Source organism: Arachis hypogaea, chromosome 4 (genome assembly GCF_003086295.3).
Source record: "Arachis hypogaea cultivar Tifrunner chromosome 4, arahy.Tifrunner.gnm2.J5K5, whole genome shotgun sequence".
Taxonomy (NCBI): domain Eukaryota; kingdom Viridiplantae; phylum Streptophyta; class Magnoliopsida; order Fabales; family Fabaceae; genus Arachis; species Arachis hypogaea.
The window spans coordinates 78,313,755-78,322,176 of record NC_092039.1 but is presented as its reverse complement, the minus strand read 5'-3'; the positions used below and the strand labels follow the sequence as shown (position 1 = coordinate 78,322,176).

General features: G+C 41.8%; 1 non-coding gene across 1 annotated transcript; it reads right to left on the bottom strand.

Annotated features, from left to right (window-relative positions):
• Window positions 1–973: 973 nt before the first annotated feature.
• On the bottom strand, window positions 974–1,081 carry LOC112799473 (small nucleolar RNA R71). Its single transcript, XR_003201052.1, has one exon. It is a non-coding gene; the product is annotated as a small nucleolar RNA R71 (small nucleolar RNA).
• Between the last annotated feature and the right edge of the window lie 7,341 nt (window positions 1,082–8,422).

Below are 8,422 nucleotides of genomic sequence, written 5' to 3'. Positions count from 1 at the left end.
TCAAAATGTTTTCAAATCATATCTTTTAAAATTGTTTTCAAATCATATCTTCTCAATCACATTTTTTTTAATCAATCATATCTCCTCAATCACATCTTTTTCAAAATAAGTTTTCAATCAAATCTTTTTAATTTCTAATTTCAAAATCTTTTTCAAAAATCAATTGATTCTTTTTCTATTCTTAGTTTTTGAGAATCAATTAGTGTTTTTCAAAATGTTTTCAAAATCTTTTACAAAATTTTCGAAAATTACTTCCCTTCTTCTCACATCCTTCTAATTATGGACTAACACTATCCCTTAATGCAAAATTCGAACTCCATCTTCTTTGATAAGTTCGAATTTTCTACCTCTGTCTTCCATTTTTCTTCCTCTGACATCTCAAGGAATCTCTATACTGTGACATAGAGGATTCCACATTTTCTTGTTCTCTTCTCTTTCATATGAGCAGGAATAAGGACAAAGGCATTCTTGTTGAAGCTGATCCTGAACCTGAAAGGACCTTAAAACGAAAGCTAAGAGAAGCTAAGGCACAACTCTTTGTAGGGGACCTAAACGAATTCTTCAAGGAAGAAGAAGCCATGGCAGCCGAAAACAACAACAATGCAAGGAAGGTGCTGGGTGACTTTACTGCACCTACTCCCGATTTCTATGGGAGAAGCATCTCTATCCCTGCCATTGGAGCAACAACTTTGAGCTTAAGCCTCAATTAGTTTCTCTAATGCAACAGAATTGCAAGTCCCATGGACTTCCACTGGAAGATCCTCATCAATTTTTAGCTGAGTTCTTGCAAATCTGTGACACAGTCAAGACTAATGGGGTTGACCCTGAGGTCTACAGACTGATGCTATTCCCTTTTGTTGTAAAAGACAGAGCTAGGACATGGTTGGACTCACAACCTAAAGAAAGCCTGGACTCTTGGGAAAAGCTAGTCAAGGCCTTCTTGGCAAAGTTCTTTCCACCTCAAAAATTGAGTAAGCTTAGAGTGGAAGTCCAAACCTTCAGACAGAAGGATGGAGAATCCCTCTATGAAGCTTGGGAAAGATACAAACAATTAATCAGAAAATGTCCTTCAGACATGCTTTCTGAATGGAGCATCATAGGTATTTTCTATGATGGTCTCTCTGAACTATCCAAGATGTCTTTGGATAGCTCTGCTGGAGGATCTCTTCATTTGAAGAAGACGCCTACAGAAGCTCAAGAGCTGATTGAAGTGGTTGCAAATAACCAATTCATGTACACTTCTGAAAGGAATCCTGTGAACAATGGGGTAAATCAGAAGAAAGGAGTTCTTGAGATTGATACTCTGAATGCCATATTGGCTCAGAACAAAATATTGACTCAACAAGTCAACATGATTTCTCAAAGTCTGTCTGGAATGCAAAATGCACCAAGCAGTACTAAGGAAGCTTCATCTGAGGAAGAAGCTTATGATCCTGAGAACCCTTCAATAGAGGAGGTGAATTACATGGGAGAACCCTATGGAAACACCTACAATCCTTCATGGAGGAATCATCCAAATCTTTCATGGAAGGATCAACAGAGACCTCAACAAGGTTTCAATAACAATAATGGTGGAAGAAACAGGTTTAATAGCAAGCCTTTTCCATCATCTTCTCAGCAACAGACAGAAAGCTCTAAGCAGAATACCTCTGACTTAGCAACCATGGTCTCTGATCTAATCAAAACCACTCAAAGTTTCATGACTGAAACTAGGTCCTCCATTAGGAATTTGGAAGGACAAGTGGGTCAGCTGAGCAAGAAAATTACTGAACTCCCTCCTAGTACTCTCCCAAGCAATACTGAAGAAAATCCAAAAGGAGAGTGCAAGGCCATCAACATGGCCGAATTTTGGGAGGAAGAAGAGGCAGTGAACGCCACTGAGGAAGTCCTCACTGGACGTCCACTGACCTCCAATGAGTTCCCCAATGAGGAACCATGGGAATCTGAGGCTCAAAATGAGACCATAGAGATTCCATTGGACTTACTTCTGCCATTCATGAGCTCTGATGAGCATTCTTCCTCTGAAGAGGATGAATATGTCACTAAAGAGCAAGTTGCTAAATACCTTGGAGCAATCATGAAGCTGAATGACAAGTTATTTGGAAATGAGACTTGGGAGGATGAATCCCCTTTGCTCACCAAAGAACTGAATGACTTGTCTAGGCAGAGACTGCCTCAAAAGAGGCAAGATCCTGGGAAGTTTTCTATACCTTGTACCATAGGCACCATGACCTTCAAGAAGGCCTTGTGTGACTTAGGGTCAAGTGTAAACCTCATGCCCCTCTCTGTAATGGAGAAGCTAGGGATCCTTGAGGTACAAGCTGCAAGAATCTCACTAGAGATGGCAGACAACTCAAGAAAACAAGCTTATGGACTTGTAGAGGATGTTTTGGTAAAGATTGAAAACCATTACATCCCTACTGATTTCATAGTCCTAGAGACTGGGAAGTGCATGGATGAATCCATCATCCTTGGCAGACCCTTCCTAGCCACAGCAAGGGCTGTGATTGATGTTGATAGAGGAGAGTTGATCATTCAAGTGAATGAAGAATCCTTGATGTTTAAAGCTCAAGGATATCCCTCTGTCATCATGGAGAGGAAGCATGAAGAGCTTCTCTCAAAACAGAGCCAAATTGAGCCCCCACAGTCAAACTCTAAGTTTGGTGTTGGGAGGCCACAACCAAACTCTAAGTTTGGTGTTGAACCCCCACATTCAAACTCTAAGTTTGGTGTTGGGAGGTTCCAACATAGCTCTGAGCATTCTTGAGGCTCCATGAGAGTCCTCTGTCAAGCTAATGACATTAAAGAAGCGCTTGTTGGGAGGCAACCCAATGTTTTATAATTAACTATTTTCTTTTGTTATTTTATGTCTTTTGTAGGTTAATGATCATAAGAAGTCACAAAATCTATGAAAAAAGTAAAAACAGAATGAAAAACAGGAAGAAAAACAGCACACCCTGGAGGAAGATGCTGCTGGCGTTCAAACGCCAGTAAGCCTAGCAGTTGGGCGTTTAACGCCCAGTCTGGCACCCTTCTGGGCGTTTAACGCCAGAAAGGGGCACCAGACTGGCGTTAAACGCCAGAAAAGGGTAAGAACCTGGCGTTAAACGCCAGGAATGGGCATCAGCCCGGCGTTTAACGCCAGAAATGGCTCAAAACGTGAATTTTGATGCCATTTGGTGCAGGGATGACTTTTCCTTGACACCTAAGGATCTGTGGACCCCACAGGATCCCCACCAACCCCACCACCCTCTCCCTTCTTCACCCATTCACCAATCACCTCCACACCTCTTCCCCAAAAACCCCTCACCTATCAAACCCCATCTTTCTCTTCACCACCCACATCCATCCTTCATCTTCTCACACCCTAAACACTACTTCTCCCCCTTTTGACCGAACCACACAACCTCCTCCATATCCTCCTTTTTCTTCTTCTTCTACTCTTTTCTTTCTTCTTTTGCTCGAGGACGAGCAAACCTTTTAAGTTTGGTGTGGTAAAAGCATTGCTTTTTGTTTTTCCATAACCATTTATGGCATCCAAAGCCAGTTCAACTGAGAAGGCATGACCTCAAGCCCATCACTAAGAAAAAAAAAAAAGATGGAGCAAACAAGAGACCCCTCACATCATGAGATCCCTGAGATACCTCAAGGGATGCACTTTCCTCCACAAGACTATTGGGAGCAACTAAACACCTCCCTAGGAGAATTGAGTTCCAACATGGGACAACTAAGGGTGGAGCATCAAGAACACTCCATCATCCTTCATGAGATTAGAGAAGATCAAAGAATTATGAGGGAGGAGCAACAAAGACAAGGAAGAGACATTGAGGAGCCCAAGCACTCCATAGGATCTTCAAGAGCAAGAAAGAGCCGCCATCACTAAGGTGGACCCGTTCCTTGATTTCCTTGTTATTTATTCTTCTGTTTTTCGAATTTTATGCTTATGTTTATCCATGTTTGTGTCTTGTGATCATTAGTGTCTTAGTGTCTATGCCAAAAAGTTATATGAATCCATCACCTTTCTTAAATGAAAACTGTTTTTATTACAAAAGAACAAGAAGTACAGGATTTCAAATTCATCTTTAAAACTAGCTTAATTAGATTGATGTGGTGACAATACTTTTTATTTTCTGAATGTATGCTTAAACAGTGCATATGTCTTTTGAATTTGTGGTTCATGAATGTTAAAATTGTTGGCTCTTGAAAGAATGATGAAAAAGGAGACATGTTACTGAGGATCTGAAAAATCACAAAAATGATTCTTGAAGCAAGAAAAGCAGTGAATACAAAAAAAAAAGAAGAGAGAAGGAGAAAAAGAAAAGAAAGAAATAAAGTTGTGATCCAAGGCAATAAGAGTGTGCTTAAGAACCCTGGACACCTCTAATTGGGGACTTTAGCAAAGCTGAGTCACAATCTGAAAAGGTTCACCCAATTATGTGTCTGTGGCATGTATGTATCCGGTGGTAATACTGGAAGACAGAGTGCTTTGGGCCACAGCCAAGACTCAATAAGTAGCTATGTTCAAGAATCATCATACTTAACTAGGAGAATCAATAACACTATCTGGATTCTGAGTTCCTAAAGAAGCCAATCATTCTGAATTTCAAAGGAAAAAGTGAGATGCCAAAACTGTTCGGAGGCAAAAAGCTACTAGTCCCGCTCATCTAATTTGGAGCTAAGTTTCATTGATAATTTGGAGTCTATAGTATATTCTCTTCTTTTTATCTTATTTGATTTTCAGTTGCTTGGGGACAAGCAACAATTTAAGTTTGGTGTTGTGATGAGCGGATAATTTGTATACTTTTTGGCATTGTTTTTAGTATGTTTTTAGTATGATCTAGTTAGTTTTTAGTATATTTTTATTAGTTTTTAGTTAAAATTCACTTTTCTGGACTTTACTATGAGTTTGTGTGTTTTTCTGTGATTTCAGGTATTTTCTGGCTGAAATTGAGGGTTCTGAGCAAAAATCTGATTCAGAGACTGAAAAGGACTGCAGATGCTGTTGGATTCTGACCTCCCTGCATTCGAAGTGGATTTTCTGGAGCTATAGAAGCCCAATTGGCGCGCTCTCAACGGCGTTGGAAAGTAGACATCCTGGGCTTTCCAGCAATATATGATAGTCCATACTTTGCCCAAGATTTGATGGCACAAACCGGCGTTCAAAGTCACCCTCAGAATTCCCAGCGTTAAACGCCGGAACTGGCACCTAATTGGGAGTTAAACGCCCAAACTGGCATAAAAGCTGGAGTTAAACGCCAAGAAGAGTCTCTACACGAAAAATGCTTCATTGCTCAGCCCAAGCACACACCAAGTGGGCCCGGAAGTGGATTTTTATGTTATTTACTCATCTTTGTACACCCTAGGCTACTAGTTTTCTATAAGTAGGATCTTTTACTATTGTATTTTCATCTTTGGATTGTTTTGAGATCCTTTGATCATCTTTGGACATCTAGTTCTTAGATCATTTGAGGGCTGGCCTCACGGCCATGCCTAGACCTCATGCTTATGTATTTTCAACGGTGGAGTTTCTACACACCATAGATTAAGGTGTGGAGCTCTGCTGTACCTCGAGTATTAATGCAATTACTATTGTTCTTCCATTCAATTCCGCTTGTTCTTTATCCAAGATATCACTTGTTCTTCAACTTGATGAAGGTGATGATTGACACTCATCATCATTCTCACCCATGAACAAGGTGACTGACAACCACTCTTGTTCTATAAGCAATCAAGGCTCTAGTGAATATCTCTTGGATTCCTGATTGCACGATGCATGGTTGATCGCCTGACAACCGAGTGCTCGCCTGACAAACGAGCCAACCATTCCGTGAGATCAGAGTCTTCGTGGTATAGGCAGGACCTGATGGCGGCATTCAAGAGAATCCGGAAGGTCTAAACCTTGTCTGTGGTATTCTGAGTAGGATTCAATGATTGAATGACTGTGACGTGCTTCAAACCTGTAACCTACTGGGCGTTAGTGACAGACGCAAAAGAGTGATTCTATTCCGGTAGGGGAGGGAACCAAACCGGTGATTAGCCGCACTGTGACAGAGTGCATGAGCATTAGTTTTCACTGCGAGGATGGGAGGTAGCTGCTGACAACAGTGAAACCCTACACGAGCTTGCCATGGAAAGGAGTAGGAAGAATTGGATGAAGGCTGTAGGAAAGCAGAGAGACGGAAGGGAAGGCATCTTCATTCGCTTATCTGAAGCTCTCACCAATGATATACATAAGTATCTCTATCTTTATCTTTATGCTTTATTCGATTATCACTATAACCATTTGAGTCTGCCTGACTGAGATTTACAAGGTGACCATAGCTTGCTTCATACCACCAATCTCCGTGGGATCGACCCTTACTCACGTAAGGTATTACTTGGACGACCCAGTGCACTTGCTGGTTAGTTGTGCGAAGTTGTAGTGATCACAATTTCGCGCACCACTTATCCTCTCCAATATCCAAGACAATGAAGTTTACAAGGATGTTGTGGGTTTCAACTTTCACTAAGACATCCTCTACTAAGCCATATGACTTCTTCATTGTCTTGTCTGCCATCTCTAATGAGATGTTTGCAGCTTGCACCTCAAGGATTACCAACTTTTCCATTACATAGAGTGGCATGAGGTTTATACTTGACCCTAGGTCACACAGAGCCTTATCAAAGGTCATGGTGCCTATGGTACAAGGAATCAGAAAGCGTCCAGGATCTGAAAGCTTCTGAGGTAGCTCCTACTGAACCAAAACATTGAGTTCTTTGGAAAGTAGTGAAGGTTCTTCCTCCAAAGACTTTGTACCAAATAACTTGGCATTTAGCTTCATGAGAGCTCCTAGGTACCGAGCAACTTGCTCTTCCCTAGTATCTTCATCCTCATCAGAGGATGAGTATTCATCAGAACTCATGCACTGTAGGAGTGCATTCAAAGGAACCTCTATGGTCTTTACATGAGAATGGGGTTCCTTGAGTTTTGGAATAGAGGGTTCTTGAGTGGAAATTGAGCATTCAGAGGGTGTGCTTTTGCTGGCGTTCAACGCCAGCTCTGTTAGCTCTTTGGGCGTTGAAAGCCCTTCCTGTGCACCCTTACTGGCATTAAATTCCAGTCCCTCTAGTATCTTGGGTGTTGAACGCCCAGCAGGGGTATCCTTGATGGCATTCAACGCCAGCTTTCCTGGGCGTATGGGCGTTGAACGCCCAGTGAGGGGTTCCTCACTGGCGTTCAGTGCCAGAATGGCTGCAAGTTTGGGTGTTGAACGCTCAGCCAGTGCTCTCTGGCTGGCATTCAACGCTAGAGTTCCTGCATGTTTAGGTGTTGAACGCCTAGCCAGTGCTCCCTGGCTGGCGTTCAACGCCAGCTCTGTTGCCAGGATGGGTGTTGAATGCCCAGTGAGGGGTTCTTCACTGGCGGTTAGCGAGTTGAACGCCCAGTGAAGGCTTATTCACTGGTGTTTAATGCCTTTCCATTCTCCTCTTATTCGGCCTCTACCTCCATGGTTATGACCTTGCACTCTTCTCTTGGATTCACCTTAGTGTTACTGGAAAGAGTGTCAGGAGGAGTCTCAGGGATCCTCTTGCTCAGTTGACCAACTTGTACCTCCAAGTTTCTAATAGAGGACCTTGTTTCATTTATGAAACTATAAGTGGTCTTAGAGAGGCTGAAAACCAAAGTGACTAAGTCGGAGAGGCTCTACTTAGAGGTTTCCATGTTCCCTTGAGAATATGGGAATGGTGGTCTATTATTGAACCTATTCTGGTTCCTTCCACCTCTTTGTTATTGAAACCTTACTGAGGTTTCTGTTGATCCTTCCATGAGAAGTTAGGATGATTCTTCCATGATGGATTATTGTAGGTGTTTCCATAGGGTTCTCACATGTAATTCACCTCCTCCATGGTGGGTTGATTAGGATCATAAACTTCTAATTCAGAAGAAGCTTCCTGAGTACTGCCAGTTGCAGTTTACATTCCATTCAAATGCTGAGAGATCATGTTGACCTATTGGGTTAATATCCTGTTCTGAGCCAATATGGCATTCAGAGTATCAACTTCATGAACTCCTTTCTTCTGAGGGATCTCATGGTTCACAGGATTCCTCTCAGAAGTGTACATGAATTGGTTGTTTGTAACCATCTCAATGAGTTCTCTAGCTTCTGCAAGCATTTTTTTAAGTGGAGTGATCCACCTGCAGAGCTGTCCAATAAAATTTTAGACATTTCAGACAGACCATCATAGAACACGCATATGATAGACCATTCTGAGAACATGTCAGGAGGACATCTACTGATCAGTTGCTTGTATCTTTCCCAAGCTTCATAAAGGGATTCACCTTCTCTTTGTCTGAAGGTTTGAACTTCCACTCTAATCTTGCTCATCATTTGAGGAGGAAAGAATTTAGCCAAAAAAGCATTAACCAGCTTTTTCCAAGAGT